Source organism: Poecilia reticulata, chromosome 9 (genome assembly GCF_904066995.2).
Source record: "Poecilia reticulata chromosome 9, P_reticulata-male-v2, whole genome shotgun sequence".
Classification (NCBI taxonomy): Eukaryota; Metazoa; Chordata; class Actinopteri; order Cyprinodontiformes; family Poeciliidae; genus Poecilia; species Poecilia reticulata.
Genome location: NC_088838.1, coordinates 32,881,531 through 32,897,325, shown reverse-complemented (window position 1 = coordinate 32,897,325; position 15,795 = coordinate 32,881,531). Strand labels below are relative to the sequence as shown.

The following is a 15,795-nucleotide window of genomic DNA, read 5'->3' as shown; positions in this document are numbered from 1 at the left end:
ACAGCACAGCATCGCATGGTGGGTTGTTTTGACTCTGGAAATAAATGGCACATGCGGTATTTTGCATTGGCGGTTAGTGGCCGTGAAAGGAAGGCGAGGATGCCCATTCATTTTCACCCATGCTGTTTCTTTCAGACAGGGTTGCCAGATCTGACTGACGGTTTTCAGCACAAAACGACGTAAAACCCAACAAAGTCCAAAAAAGTACAAATCTCAACCTCCAGTGAAATTCATGCTGATGGTGCCACATACAGTCACATATAGATGATCCACAACAGTTTTGGTTGTACTTTGAACACAATGAGACTTGAGTTTTTTCTGTCGTTATGTCCTTTTAAATCACAATGTTGCCGTGGGATTTCGGTTTTACAGTACCACTACATAGGTTTCCACACCTGATGGTAGACTCGATTCAATTGGGACCAAATTTGCAACATTTGTTACATTTTGAGCTGCTGTGGTTCACTTTCCACTGTGCCGAATGATCCAAACTAATTGAAAACCTGTTCCCCTCCTCGCCTGTGGGAGCGCTGCAACCAGAACTACCGAAGAAAATGACACAAAAACATCTAAAGAAGACCAGCTCAACTTCCTCCTTCACAAAATGTTAACACAACTGGAGTACAATCAGGTTTTAGCGATTGTAGGTTTACTCATTTGCTTTGATTTCTTTTGCTAACGCTATTTAGCATTTGTTTTGGATGTATTTACCCAGAATCCACTGCTTTTGGAGCAGTTTCCGGTCCACTTAATGTTCATATATGCAGTTAAACCACACCCGAGATCTGAACTGAGAGTTTTGTAGACAGACCAGGGTTTGCTTTTTTGGTCTGATTATCACATTCTTACCTCTGCAAACGAACCGGACTTTCGAGCTAAACGAGCCAGAGTTTGATTAAAGCGGACTAAAAAGAGTCCTCTAGTGTGCATTTTATTTAAAAATGTGCGTTCCTGTCACACATTCACAACTAATTTGAAAGAAATTTCCCTGAAACCTTTTTAAAAACCCACCAAATGTTGTGAAAAGCAACAAGCTTTTTTTTTCCCCCCAGCCAAATGAGTTCAAAGCAGAAATCCGCCCAATCTGGCAACCCGGCTTTCAGCCTCTACCAGCAGCAACGCTGGGATCCTGCATTCCTTCCCAGCACCTTGTAATCCAATAAGAAATGTGTAGCACTGCTGCCTTTTGACAAGCAGCTCCACTTAATTACCACGTTGTGGGGCTGACAGGCCTTAGGGGGGCCGGTCGGACCAAAAGGAGGGTCATCGCTGGTTCAAAGTTGCTGGGAACATCCTGGAAACTCATTCAAAGTAATAATTTAAATGTATAATATGAAATAAAACCCCAGGAACCTTTGGTTTTGCTGCGGGGGCAGAAGTTGATCCCTAGGCCAAACGTTTTGCCAAGTGGGCCAAAGTTGTAGTTGGGGGCCAAAACAAACCCAAAATAAAACCAAGCAAATAAAGTAGATCAATATTTAATAAAACTCAAAAACAACTTTTATGACGGTTGTAGATAATATGGAAGTAAATATGTGCCATCAGAATTGAATAAAAAATCCATCTGAAACTTGAATGTTGTATATTTGCGCTTACTTTTCAATTTCAAAATTAATTCAGAATACAATTTTGACCTAAAAAAATATTCAGTGTCATTATTTGTACACGTTTGCAATTTTCATTTGTTAAAAAAATTCACATTCCTATTTCAAAGTGATGAAAATTTCAATATATATATTTCAGTGTTAAAAACATTCAGCATATAAAAAAATTCAACTTTTAAAAATTCAAATGCCATATTTTCAGTGTCCTAAAATTCAACTTGCTCAAATTCGCTGTCTCAAATTCAACATCTAAAAATTCGCTGTACAAAAATGGCGAGTTACTCAGGTCACAGACATTAGCAATCGTTGTCAGATTTCAACACCCAGCCAATCACATGACCTAAGCGTCATATTGAAGAAATACCAGCATCACCGAGGCCAGCGACCACGGAGGCGAACGCAAACCCAACGGTGAGTCTATGCTTTCATATTTCTGTAGTACATTTATTTTGCGCATGAACTTTGATACATGATATTAAAGCTTGATTTAAAACACGGTTTGGCCGTGTTAATCTTACGCCATGTAATGCTGGCATATTAGTTCTCGCTACCTGCTAGACCTCCACCCCCTTCTCTTGGCTGTCCTACACACAATTTTCCCCTGTTTTATTTAAAAAAGGAATATCACTTGCGCCAAGTCTAGAATCTTTAAAGATAACTGATGGGTGGCGACTTTCCGGGTTGTTTGTATGTGTCTTAGGTGAGACTGAGACAGGCGGTCTTAGTAAAGTCGTAATTTTCCAGGAGATGCTACCGCTAATGTAGCCAACATGGCTGCCTTGTGTGCTTCAAGGAGGGGCTGTGAACTCTACAGACATTAATTATAACCACAACCCCATTCTGTTCATCTACTGTGTTGTTCATGTGACTTCATTTATGAATAAATTAATACATTTATGGTCATTATAGCGTCATCCAAACGGCTGCTTCTCTTATCTGACAAGTGTTGATATATATTAATTTACATTCTTTTACTTTGCGGTACAAAACGTCGTTCTGTTACCTAGCAACATTAGAAACTACCTCCTTTGTTTTTTCATTTGATTTTAACTCATTTTGAAGAAAACATATGCTTGCAAGTACAGCTGTTAACTTATTTTAGAATAAATATCAATTAATTTGATTTCTCAATACTGACCTACTGATTTAAAAAAAGTTTTTTTTATTTTACTGACAATGTTTTTGACATTTTTTTTCTTTTTTCTTTCAAGGAACTTTTAAGGATCATGGACTCCGTGATCGTTTGGAGCCATTTCTATTTCTCCAATTACAGATGGTCCTGCAGTCAATCAGTTTTCCACAGGTGAAGAAGCAAAGTGATGACGGTGACGACAGCGATGATGTCTTGGAAGCAGAAACTACGCAGGTGACAGGGTTTCTCCATCAGTTTCTCAAAGAAGGTAAAATGTCTGTTTAAACATTTGGCCAATGTTTGTTATTTTAAGAATGATGAGTCGTGCAATACATACCAGCATAATACAGTACATTTATTTTCTTATAATCATGTCTTACAACACTGTATAGATAAAGCTGATAAAGCTTTTCAGGTTGATTAGTGAACATGGCAAAAGGTATTCAAATGATTTGTGAAGGATATCACATTCATATTCATATTAATTAGTTTCTAAGATGGAAAAGACATTCGCATAAAGTCATATCTCAAAGTCAGCTTTATGAATGATTCCATCTACAGGAAACTCACCATGTATATCTGAAAATAAAAAAATATATACTTTTCCTAGCATCTTCAGACAATCTGCACCAGCTCATGAGATTTTGGGTTGGCTGGGAGGCTCCATGGCAGGAACTGAAGCCTGAAGTAGTGCAGTCAGCTGGACCAAACCACATCAGGGCCACTTCATCCACCTGCAGTGAACGTTTACGCCTTCCAAGCCATTATTCTACCTACCAGGCTCTGTATGCTGACATGACGGTGTGTCTTAAATCGGTTGGGACTGGCTTTGGTCTTCTTTGAGAACTCAGTGCATTGGTGTTTCATTTGTTCAATAATTGCATTTCAATATGGCAATTAAGTAAAAATACAAAGTCATTTTATTATTAGCTTCTTTCTTTTTTACAAATACTGTTCATCCTTCACCGCAGTCTTGACATTAAGTGTTCTTTGAAGTGACGACTAAGTAGCTGAAATGTTTGTCAAGCATCCCTGTAAATTTTAAATGTTAGAGTAACTATGTTCAGAGTTTCTGAGTCAGCACTGTTTGTACAGGAAATATGAAACGGAAACTGTTTTTATGCAATATTTTATTGAATGTTCATCTATGCTTGAAGTATTAGAAAATAAATGACATAAGACAAACTTAACTTTTCCATTCTTATAATGCAAGAAAATGAAGGTCCTACACAACTGTACCTACTAGGTTCCTTTTGAGAGAAAAGAACAATCAACTCACATTTAGAACATTTTAGTTCTTTAACATGTCTACCATAAAAGCACTATGATTCACTTTTCCAAAGCACAAATTTTACCTCTGTGGTAATATGATCAGCACTTAGCTTTACATTTCATAAATGCTGAATTTTGAAACTGGACAAGTTTCACAGAGTGAAGAACTGTTCACAAAACAGAACTGCAGCAATATAAATGTCACAACCAAAAGACAGTGATGTGCCTTTTGGGTTTACTGCGTCTCTTAAGGCCATTTGTTCGTCAGTCAGTTGCACAACTTGAATTTGGTACTGTGACGTTTGACTCTTCCTGAAGAGGAAGCCTGCTCTCCTCCCATTCAATTTCGGGAATCTACATCCTGGAAAACACAAAGAAGGGATCAAGAGAACTCAAAATGTACTTGATTGCAGATTCCTATGTTACAAATTAAATGAATGATAGTATACATGCTACACATTAAATTATCCAATTAAAATGTACCTCTGTCAAGGCACTGTGGGGTTCAGGAATTGAATGGTGTGTAACTTAATCAGAATTTGCTTTTAATTACATTAATCACAAATTTAGCATAGCTCAAACATTCTTTGTAACCAAAGATATATTTTGGAGATACAAAGTAGTGGGGAGTAAATTATTTTAATAAGTTAACAGCTGTACTTGCAAGCATATATTTTCTTCAAAATGAGTTAAGATCAAATGAAAAAACAAAGGAGGTTGTTTGTAATGTTGCTAGGTAACAGAACGACGTTTGTACCGCAAAGTAAAAGAATGTAAATTAATATATATCAACACTTGTCAGATAAGAGAAGCAGTAGTTTGGATGACGCTATAATGACCATAAATGTATAAATTTATTCATAAATGAAGTCACATGAACAACACAGTAGATGAACAGAATGGGGTTGTGGTTATAATTAATGTCTGTAGAGTTCACAGCCCCTCCTTGAAGCACACAAGGCAGCCATGTTAGCTACATTAGCGGTAGCATTTCCTGGAAATTACGACTTTTACTAAGACCGCCTGTCTCAGTCTCACCTAAGACAACATACAAACAACCCGGAAAGTCGCCACCCATCAGTTATCTTTAAAGATTCTAGACTTGGCGCAAGTGATATTCCTTTTTTAAATAAAACAGTGGAAAATTGGGTGTAGGACAGCCAAGAGAAGGGGGTGGAGGTCTAGCGGGTAGCGAGAACTAATATGCCAGCATTACATGGCGTAAGATTAACAACGGCCCAAACCCGTGTTTTAAATCAAGCTTTAATGTCATGTATCAAAGTTCATGCGCAAAATAAAATGTACTACAGAAATATGAAAGCATAGACTCACCGTTGGGTTTGCGTTCGCCTCCGTGGTCGCTGGCCTCGGTGATGCTGGTATTTCTTCAATATGACGCTTAGGTCATGTGATTGGCTGGGTGTTGAAATCTGACAACGATTGCTAATGTCTGTGACCTGAAGTAACCTCGCCATTTTTGTACAGCGAATTTTTAGATGTTGAATTTGAGACAGCGAATTTGAGCAAGTTGAATTTTAGGACACTGAAAATATTGCATTTGAATTTTTAAAAGTTGAATTTTTTTATATGCTGAATTTTTTTAACACTGAAAAATATATATATTGAAATTTTCATCACTTTGAAATAAGAATGTGAATTTTTTTAACAAATGAAAATTGCAAACGTGTACAAATAATGACACTGATTTTTTTTTAGGTCAAAATTGTATTCTGAATTAATTTTCAAATTGAAAAAGTAAGCGCAAATATACAACATTCAAGTTTCAGATGGATTTTTTATTCAAATTCTGATGGCACATATTTACTTCCATAGATAATAAATTTCCGTCAAAAACTAAAAATATTTGTTATTAATCTCATAATTTTTTTTAGAAAACTTTGAAATTTTCTAGAAAAATATACAAAAGAAAATATTTGATATCTGAAATTATCAAGGTTTTTGTAGAAACGTTCAGATATTAACCTACATTTTCTTTTATAAAATATTTTTGAGATTACTTTCAAATTTTTTAGCTTTTTTGGGGGGAGAAAGTTACTTACTATTACTTTAATTTAGCATGGGAGCTGTATTAAAAGAAATATGTCTAGTTTTCAGTTTCTCTGGGTTCGATTGAATACATTTATTTTCAGCAACCAGAACAAGATTTGTGTCACTTTGGCTACATTTTGCCAAGTTTAAGAAAAAAATACAAGCTAATTTGGATGCAGCAAAGTCAGCTTTTACTTTTTATAAATCTGGCAATAAAAAGTCAAATACTTTGTGTTGTACTTTGCATTTTCCTCTGTAAGAAAATTATATTGGTAACAATTTTTATCTTGATTACAAATGAGAAATGTCTCCATTTGCATCTCTGAGCCAAATCTGTATAACTTTTTAATTGCAGGGGCCACAGAAAATCAGTCCAAGGGCCACAAACCCATCCTCTGGGCTCTATTTTTAATGTTCACACGCAAAAGCAAAGTGAAGGCACAGAAAAAAATTTGCTGCCATTTTTCTTCAAGGTTGCAAATGGGAGCCAGCCTCTGCATGTTGAGGCATCAAAACTCAGAATGAAACAAGAAAAGGAAAGGTTCAATTGCTGACTCATTAGTAAGGCTTGTTGAACCTGGACAGCACCATAAACATGTTTATTTAAGCTAAAGTACAGCCAGCTGGCATGCGTCCAGTGACTAAATTACCCTTTAAAGTAACAGACGAGACAAGGTCAACGGAAAGGGCAAAAAAAAAAAATCCTTTCTATATTTATGTTTCACAGCTGAACTTTTACGCCTGCAACGTTTTTGGAAACATAATCATTTCAAAATGTTTTCCACCTTTAATGTGACATTTATCTTGTATCTGCAGCTAGAAAATTAAAGCCAGCACAGCTTCAGTTCATCAGACCTGAACCTCCGGAGTCACACAAAGACAGTTACAAAGTCAGTCTTCTGTCACCTGCAGAGCTAATGTTGCATTGATTACTGCAACAGTTGGTTGCTGGTTTATGTTTTTCGGTGTAAAGCACCTTGAGCTGCCTTGTTGTTGAAATGTGCTATATAAATAAAGCGTTACTTAACTTCAAACGAACTTACAGGAGCAATGCAGGATGATCAAGTCAAGGAAAGCAGATAGTGAGTGGAAGAATCCAGCAATGACTAATGAAAGGTTTGTATGATAAAGCAGTGCTGGAAAGTGACAATAAAACCAAGGGAATAAATCAGAGGAAATGGGCAGGGGAGCTGAGTGAGGGAGAGTAACTAGCTTAACTAGATGCGTTTCCAGGGGCGGAGCTATAGAGGGGCTTGGGGGTCGGCTGCCTCCCGAACCGGGCCGGATGGCGGCCTGTGTCTGGAGGTGCCAGGGAGGGAGGAACGGTTTCAAGTCGCTTAAATGTCTGATTATAGACGGAGAAAGTGCGCCCTCGCCTGTTGAAAAAGGTGTATTTAATGTTAAAGTCAACAGTTTCAGCTGATGCACGTCGGGGGCCCGGTGATTCGTTAGGGGCCTGGTAATTGGCCCGCCCCCCGGCTCGATGCTGACTTGTTCCGCTAGTGTGCGTTTCCATTACAAATCTGTACAAAACTTTGTTGATATTCTGCTAAAATCAGAAAAACACAATTTTGCAGTTGCTGAGTTTCCTTTAAATTAAGTTAAAATCTGATGTAAACAAGTTTGTTCATGTGATACATCATTAAAAAAACATGATGCGTCATCATCCTTCTGCTACTTCCTGTTATCTTCGTAGTTTCTGCCAGTAGAAGCATCCTGTTGTTCGTCATGTTGCTCATGGGACATGAAAAATGCGTAGCAGTTTTTACGAAACAGGATCATAAAAAGATGAAGGAATCAGAAAAAAGAAAGCACATGTAGCGGTGCAGGTTCTGTAGAGATGTGTGTTTGGATGCGTAGTCAGAACTGAGTGGTGGGATTGGGATGTGATGCACTTTAGTGACAAAAACTTATTTCATAACAACATAAATATGATTTTTGTCTGTTATTTTTGTCCGGATTTATCGCATCTGACTTCTTCTAGTGCAGAATTATGAAGTATGTCTCATGTAACGAGACGTAAAGGTTGGAGAAAATGCAACATTCAGATATGATTTAGTTCCACAAATCAGACTTTTTGCGGTGGGTGAAAAGATTGAAATTGGGTCGTTCATACTGCAGAGAAAAAAAAAGGATTTGGGTCGAATTTACCTGCCAAAGAAACTATAAACCGAGCAGAAAAGGCCCGACAATAATCTGATAAATAAATGTAAATGTATAAATATCAATACGCAAGAATAAACTAAGAAGCTAAAAACAAAGGGATGAACTTGTATAGCAACTCTTTGAATAAAGACTGAGTATGGCAAGACCTATCGAATATAAATAAACCAAAAGGAACGGATCATGCACAAAATAAAGCCAAAACCCAAACACCAAAGAATCCTGTAATAAATACGGGATGTTGGTCTTATTAGATGTGGAAAAGGATCAGAAAGGATTTTTTGGTTTTATTTCTAAATCATAAAAACTTGGCATTGTAACATCTGAGCGCAAACGTTTCATATCCTCTGTGTCTTTGTTTTGTTCTGTGTTTTTGGAGGATATTTGTTTCCAAGGAAGCCAATTTGCAAGTCAGAGATACTTGAAGGCTTCTCTCTTCTTCCCTGGAATAATTTTGAAACATTCACGTAAGGACCCAGGCTGAAGGCAAATTCAGCCACTTCAAATCCAGATGATAGCCACATTTGCAAGTTTATGCAAATAGTTGTAAAACTTTGATTTGCCAGTCGTTGAATCTTGAGACAATTGTCTTTCGTCAACTTTGTCCTCTGTTTGCATTACCACTTCCTGTCTTTCTTCATTTCTTATTTATGGATTCTGAATTCATGTTTTCTCCCACCTGTTCTATATTTAGCCAGTTCAAATATATAGAAACTTAATTTAGTTTGTCATTTAAACAAACACTTCCATCTTCTCCACCTGCTTGGCTTCAGGAGGGCATTTGCTAGTCTAAACATTCATGTAAATGCTATGGAAAAATGCTTTGTGCTGCATTGTAGCTCAAAGAAAATAACTCAAACCTCTGCAAAGTGCATTCACTCTGGGCTCTGCACACTTTATTTTTATATGTTGTTTCTGCCGAGCGTGTTGTCTTTGCGTCTTTGTCGTTTTTCAGATTTTATTTGGCACGCCGTGCGGCTGCAGCGTGGAGGGAGGCAGGGATCGGTTGAGGCTGTTGTTGCTCACAGAGAGCATGCAGAGGACAGTGCAGATGGTGCAGCTGTATTCAAACAGTGATAAATGACCGCCGCACCTGGCTCATGGTAACTCGAGTAAACACCGCAAATGCCAAGGTTAACACTTAAAACTTTTGATTTGCATAGGCCTTTGAAAGTGTACTCAAATAAAAATGGCCTATAAATGGACACCGCCACGCAAGCAAACAAATTTTCTAAGTTTAGAGTATAATGATGAGCCAACAAGTATGCCAAATTTTATAAAATGCATACAACCTTTTTTTTTTTTTTTACAAAGCGTGTTTTAGACTTTATGGAGGCAAAAAAGGCTGTAGAAACACAATATATGCTTTTGCAGTTTGATGGATTTTTATAAACATTCCTGTAAAATAAAATAAACTAAACTAAGTGAAAGTGCAGTATTACTTCTTTTTAGTAGATAGTAGATAAACTAAAAGGTCACAATCTTGTGCACCTGTTTAGGTCTATAACGATCATGCACTGCAGGTTTGTAGCCAAAACAGGATTATGTATTATGTTTAACTTAAATAAAGGGATTATAACAATACATTCTGCAGGCAGATTATAAAATGATCTACCTGCTAATTGGTAGATTAGCTAATAGCTAATCTATTAGCTATTAGCTAATAGCTAATCTACCACAGCAATTTTAAGTTAATGGGAAAATGACGACATGCTCCACTGATGGTGGATAACTTTCTGTTGAAACATGGAAAGAGTAGCATTTTCAAAATATACAGATATTAAAACAAATTAATTGGAGTGTTGTGTCTGTCGCCCTGCTAAAAAAACTAATATAAGTGGAATCTCTCTGTAGACAGGATGTTTATCCTAACAGTTTAATATCTGGACTTAAGAGACAATATTTCAAAGTAGCATAAATACAATCTGTTTCTGCTTTTGTTGCCCTGTAGAAATTATTGCAACACATTTCATACCTTCTCAGAAGTATTTTTGTGGTTGTTTTATGTAGGATGAAAACATGCTGACTCCTGAAGTTGCTTTGAGCGAATTTAACCTTGGAGTTGGTCTGGCAGAACCTGTTGCGACTGTGACATTTTGGTCTTGTTTAGTCAACACCGCCTGTGCTATTCTCTCTGTTTTCATGTCAACACATTTTGTTTCCTGCACAATACAGTATGAAGAAACTGGCATCCACTTCTTATCTGCACATGCGTCTAAACAACTTGCAGGTTTTATGTGAACCAGCTGAGCTGACTTTTTAACAATTCCTTCATTTTCTCTTTTTCCTTTTCTGACTCCAGATGGGAAGATTTAAAACTGCTGTTTGCTTTTGTGATATATGATCTTTTACATAAACACGGCCTTTCCGCAAGTGACCAAACTGTAGACCTGGACCCATTTGTGGCCCTTGGATTCATTTTGTGTGGCCCCTCACAGTAATTCAAGGACGGCACAAATTTGGCCATCCGGATGAGATTTTCCATGACTAGTTTTTATCTTCTTAACCCTACCGGGACGAAGCCCGCTGTGGAGCGGGCAAGCACGTGACACATTTATAAGGCTTCGTAATAACACAGACGGCATACCGAGTTTTCATTTCACCTCTGGTGGACAGTACGGACTTCAAACTTTATAAAAGTGGTGTTTTTATATTGGTTTTGTGGTCATTTACTTGAAAATAAAGCCAGGAATATGATCGATCATTTCCGCCTTACTGTGTGGGGGTCTAACTGTACCACATTTCGACACAACCAATGAAAATGTGTTGACAGTCTGTTGCTAGGTAGAACGGAGACACGTGGGGACAAACAAGGGGGGGGGATTTGGATACGGCAAGAGACTAGGGAGAATTGATGCTGTGGATTTTACTAAGAGTGTTTCAATAGGGGGCTGCACAGTGGCGCAGTTGGTAGAGCTGTTGCCTTGCAGCACGAAGGTTCTGGGTTCGATTCCCGGCCCCGGTCTTTCTGCATGGAGTTTGCATGTTCTCCCTGTGCATGGTGGGCTTTCTCCAGGTACTCCAGTTTCCTCCCACAGTCCAAAAACATGACTGTCAGGTTAATTGGCCTCTCCAAATTGCCCCTAGGTGTGAGTGTGTGTGTGCATGGTTGTGTTTTCTGTGTTGCCCTGCAACAGACTGGTGACCTGTCCAGGTGACTCCGCCTCTCGCCCGGAACGTGAGCTGGAGAGGCAGCAGCAACCCTCCCAACCCCACTGAGGGACAAGGGTGAAAGAAAATGGATGGATGGATGTTTCGATAAGTTTTTTACACAGTAAGTATGTTATTTAGAGTTTGTGGTGTGTGTAGTGTTAGTAGTTTTGCTAGCGATCGCTGCATGGCTTCGTAGCGAGCGCTGACGCACTGAGAAGAGAGACTGGGACGGCCATTTAGACCTTGGCCTACAAGGGTTAAACAAAAAAATATTAAGAACAGAGAGACTTTTTATTTTATTTTTATTTCATCATAAGTCGTCCCACAAACATAAACAAACTTTGGCACACCCATCCATCACATTTAGCTTAATGCAGCGAAGGCTGTGGAAGAAAATTCTTATTTTAGTTGCTGGGAATAAACTAAAACCATTTTATAGACTTAAACTGAAAATAGTAAACCCAAAAAGGTAAGTGACCGTAAACATTTAGACAAATTTAAAATATTATGCGTTTTATTCATTGTTGTGGAGGTAAAAGAGAAAGAATTCAAGTAAATTGGGTGGGTGAAAAGAACAGGAATACTTTCAGTTAGGGAATTTTTGGCCTTTGGTGCAAAAGGTTTGGACACCATTAATGTAATGAAGTAAAGTTAAATAAAGTTTTATTGGATCAATTGTAGTTCTTTAGAAGTCATTAGACTTTCAGGAAACTTGATTGATAACATTTCCACTAAATGGGAGAGAAAGGAAGAGTTTCCCTCCAAATCCGTCCACCTCCCTCTCCATCCTATCCTTTAGCAACACAGTGTTACAGTCAAGCTTATATTTTCAGGTGGAGAACTTTCCCTAAAAGCACCAGACGGTTTCCCCGGCCCCTTGGCTGCAAGCTGCTCCAGCGCTGGCTGAAAGTCTCCAACATCATCTAAAAAAAGACGAATGAAACCCTGAGGCAGGCGCAGGTTGGCGGATCGGGAGGATCGGGAGGATTCCCGCTGGGCTGTTCTGATCACAAGGTTTCCTCTCGCTTTGCTGACATTTTTTGGGGCTGCTGTGCAGTCTGTGTAGTCTCCAGTGGCAGCTCTCTGTTTTATGTTTATAAGATGGGAAGAAGAAAAAGCTAGAGTGTTTTAAAAGTTATTAAAATGAGGGAAGCTGTGGAAACGGAGTTAAATGTGCAAACCTTTTCACAAATCGAGCTTGCAGGTCAGTAACTTAAAAATGAGGAAACGGGTAATACTAGATGTTGTTAGAATTAGTATAATGAAGGGTGTGAAGTAGAAATGCTTTTTATGAAAACCGTTCACACAGATTCCAGTTGTGTTTACTTAATTAGTAGAACGACCACGGAAAAAATGTGAATGGAGCAACAAGACCTGCTGGCCTCTCCATCCTCATTTGAACTTTGTCGTTTTCACCACTTCAAGATGCATCAAGTAGCTGTTGTGTTTGGTTAATTTGCTGTTTGTTTTAAACAATTAAACATGTCTGTAGTGGAGCTGCTGGTGAGCGTGTATCAAATTTTGGCTTCTACTCGGAGAGATTTAGTCCCTATTTAATTTTTACCAACACAAATTTTTTCTTCCAAGTTTTTGCCAATTTTACAGAAACTGAACTAGAGTCGGTTCAATTTTGACTTTTAAAAATGATGGAAAAAAGCTGAACTAAAGAGGAAAACAATTTAAACAACTCAGAAACTCTGTCAACTACAACTAAAGCTTCAGATTCTGCTATTCAGTGTGGCATAACATATTCATCCCAACCATATCTGTGAATTTTGACCTGTTAGGATTTCTTTTCCTCTTTATTTGAGCTTTTCAGCAGATCAGCTGACCCATCCACCTATATTATTTACAATTCATTTTGCTAAGAAATGCAGTTTTTTCTTTATTTTAGACATTGTTCCTCAGTTAAAAAGTTGGCTCCCTAAAATACCTTAAACCCGATGAGGTAAAGTGAAATAAAAGCAACGTTTAAACCAAGACTGATCACCCAGTGCAGAATATTAATGCTGAAACAAGGTCGTTTGTTTCCTGCCCTGCACAATTTAAAAGGAGGGCAGAACTTATAACTCCGAACAAATGAGGCCAGTGACGAGATGAAAGTTGTGATTTACGCCTGAAGGAATTTTAAGTTAAGTGTTTTTGAACATGTGGTCTTCAGCTGCTCACCTTTAGCCCAGCTCTGATAAACCTGCAGATTTACACCGCAGGCCCAAAAGGGAAGAAGAGAGGAAAGGAAAAGATGTTCATGCCACATTTCCTGGATAACTGCAGTTATGGTTTCCGTTCAGGGTGTTGGACAGAACGAGGCTACTCTTCCCTTCCGGCTGGGTTTGTCTCGTTTCAGGTGGGCTAAGATGTTTGCACTGGAGACTGGATCAAGGATGCTTGGAGGGATTTTGTGTTTTTGCTGTGCGTAAAAATAAACGTGTATTTTAATCTGCATAGAGACGCACGTTATTAGATCATATGAAATATTTACAGCACACATCTTAGAGAATGCTGGATATCAAATATAAACTAATAAAAATCATCTTTACTCTCACTACGATTTAAATGACAAAAACAAACAATTATAATAATTTGCCATTCAAAAAAAAAAAAATCTAAATCAAATTTTATTTGTGCAGCACATTTCAGCAGCAAGGCATTTTAAAGGGCTTTACGTCATAAAAATACAGAGTCATGCAACATAGAATCAACAATCAAAACATCACATTAAGTCAATGCCATCATTGATTTCGTAATTAATTACATTTCAAATCAACTCTAACCAGGTGGGTTTTTAGTTGAGATTTAAAGGCTCTCGGTGTTTCAACTGTTTTACAGTTTTCTGGAAGTTTGTTCCAGATTTGTGGTGCATAGAAGCTGAATGCTGCTTCTCCTCGTTTGGTTCTGGAGATGCAGAGCAGATCAGAACCAGAAGATCTGAGGGGTCCAGACGGTTGGTACAGCAATAACAGATCTTTAATGTATTGTGGTGCTAAACCATTCAGTGATTTATAAACTAACATCAGTATTTTAAAGTCTATTCTCTGAGCTACAGGGAGCTTTACAGTGTAGGGACTTTAAACCTGGTGTTATGTCTCTATCTTCCTGGTTTTAGTCAGAACAGCAGCAGCAGCTTCTGGATCAGCAGCAGCAGCTTCTGGATCCGCTGCAGCAGCTTCTGGATCCGCTGCAGCAGCTTCTGGATCCGCTGCAGCAGCTTCTGGATCCGCTGCAGCAGCTTCTGGATCCGCTGCAGCAGCTTCTGGATCCGCTGCAGCAGCTTCTGGATCAGCTGCAGCAGCTTCTGGATCAGCTGCAGCAGCTTCTGGATCAGCTGCAGCTGTTTGATTGATTTATTAGTCAGTAATCAATGCGGCTAAAGATAAACGCATGGATGAGTTTCTCTAGATCGTGCTGAGACATCAGTCCTCTAATCCTGGAGATGTTCTTCAGGTGATAGAAGGCCGACTTTGTGACCGTCTTAATGTGGCTCTGAAGGTTCAGGTCAGAGGTCATCACTACTCCCAGGTTTCGGGCCTGATCGCTGGTTTTTAGTTGTAATAACTGAAGCTGTGCATTGATTCGGGTTCGCTCCTCTTTAGGTCCAAAGATAATAACTTCAGTTTTGTTTCTGTTCAGCTGGAGAAAGTTTTGGCACATCCACACATTGATCTGTTCTAAGCATCTGTTCAGTGATTGGATGGGGTCAAAGGTCACCTGGTGACATCGTGATGTAGAGCTGTGTATCATCCGGGTAGTTATGGTAGCTAATCCTATGTCCTGGTATAACCTTAGCCAGTGGGAGAATATAAATATTGAAAAGAAGGGGTCCTAGGATTGAACCTTGGGGTGCCCCACATGTGACCTTTGACCTCTCTGATGAGACGTTTCCGATTGAAACAAAGAAATCCCTGTTCTTTATGTAGGATTCAAACCAGTTGAGCACTGGACCGGAGAGTCCGACCCAACTCTCCAGTCGATTCAGTAAAATGTCCTGATCAGCACTGAGGTCCAACAGAACCAGAACCAGCACTGTGGTTCTCCCACAGTCCGTATTTATATGGATGCCATTGAACCATTAAAAATCTCAGGAGCATACTTAATGCTTTACTCAAGAAGGCCTTATGAATGTAACGTAAATTAAAATGTTTACTATATAAAAAATATATAATTTAAAGAAAATTTCGATGCTGTGCCATTTGTAAAAATGAAGGCGTTATTACTTACACTGGCAGTGTTATTTCATTTTAGGCATTTTTCTGTCCAAAGTCTCTTCACAGTCATAACATATTAGGTGACGTATCTAGTAAACCTCTTAAAGGGCCAGTATTATGTATTTTAAAGGCCCATAATTCCATTTTATGGCTTAATAAAGTAACTGTTACCTTCAGTTGTTATAAAAAATGCCTTGAAATTGGGCCACTGTCTCTT

The 15,795-nt window shown here is 38.5% G+C and overlaps 1 long non-coding RNA gene across 1 annotated transcript; it reads left to right on the top strand.

The window, feature by feature from the left end:
• Window positions 1-1,898: 1,898 nt before the first annotated feature.
• Window positions 1,899-3,921, top strand: LOC145552965 (uncharacterized). The gene is made up of 3 exons (XR_014089112.1): window positions 1,899-2,015; window positions 2,816-3,004; window positions 3,347-3,921. It is a non-coding gene; the product is annotated as an uncharacterized LOC145552965 (long non-coding RNA).
• Window positions 3,922-15,795: the final 11,874 nt, after the last annotated feature.